We start from the raw sequence: 1,056 nt of genomic DNA on the forward strand, positions 1-1,056 counted from the left end.
TGTTTCTAATTTACCCTTAATTTGTACAAAATGACCAAATAAAATAAATCAATACAATAATCTCCTCCAGGAAACTATGAAATTACAAAAGCCATGACCCATCTGTCCATCCATTCATCCGTCCATCCATTCATCCATCCATCCATCAATCCATCATCCGTCCATTCATTCACTCATCCATCTGTCCATCCATTCATCCATCCATTCATCCATCTGTCCATCCATTCATCCATCCATCCATCCATCCATCCTTCCATTCATCCGTCCATTCATTCACTCATCCATCTGTCCATCCATTCATCCATCTGTCCATCCATTCATCCATCCATCCATCCATCCCTCATCCATCCATCCATCCATTCATCCGTCTATTCATTCACCCATCCATCTGTCCATTCATTCACCCATCCATTCATCCATCCATCCATCCATCCGTCCATTCATTCACTCATCCATCTGTCCATCCATTCATCCATCCATTCATCCATCTGTCCATCCATTCATCCATCCATCCATCCATCCCTCATCCATCCATCCATCCATCCATCCATCCGTCCATCCATTCACCCATCCATTCATCCATCCGTCCATCCATCCATCCACTCATCCATCCGTCCATCCATTCATCCATCCGTCCATCCATCCATCCCTCATCCATCCATCAATCCGTTCATCCATCCTTCCATTCATCCGTCCATCCATTCATCCATCCGTCCATCCATCCACTCATCCATTCATCCATCCACTCATCCATTCATCCATTCATCCATCCGTCCATCCATCCATCCACTCATCCATTCATCCATCCATTCATCCTTCCATCCATCCATTCATCCGTTCATCCATCCATTAATCCATCTATTAATCCATCCTTCCCTACACCTGTTCTCTTCCTCAGGGTCAGATTTCTAATGATTGATAATATCTATGATTGGAATCATTTACCTGTAAATGAATCAATACTTTGGATTGATAACTACAGGCACACTGCAGACTATTTCAACATAACACAAACATCCAGTTATTTTTATTATTCAATAATAAACAGACATGATG

General features: G+C 42.4%; 1 protein-coding gene across 5 annotated transcripts in view; it reads right to left on the reverse strand.

The window, feature by feature from the left end:
• Positions 1-1,056, reverse strand: part of kidins220b (kinase D-interacting substrate 220b) — a 22,374-nt gene that overhangs the window by 16,828 nt on the left and 4,490 nt on the right. The gene's annotated exons all lie outside the window — the stretch shown is intronic.

This window comes from Seriola lalandi, unplaced genomic scaffold (assembly GCF_002814215.2).
Source record: "Seriola lalandi dorsalis isolate HSWRI2012SDOR001 ecotype SW California unplaced genomic scaffold, Sedor1 jcf7180002054947, whole genome shotgun sequence".
NCBI lineage: Eukaryota > Metazoa > Chordata > Actinopteri > Carangiformes > Carangidae > Seriola > Seriola lalandi.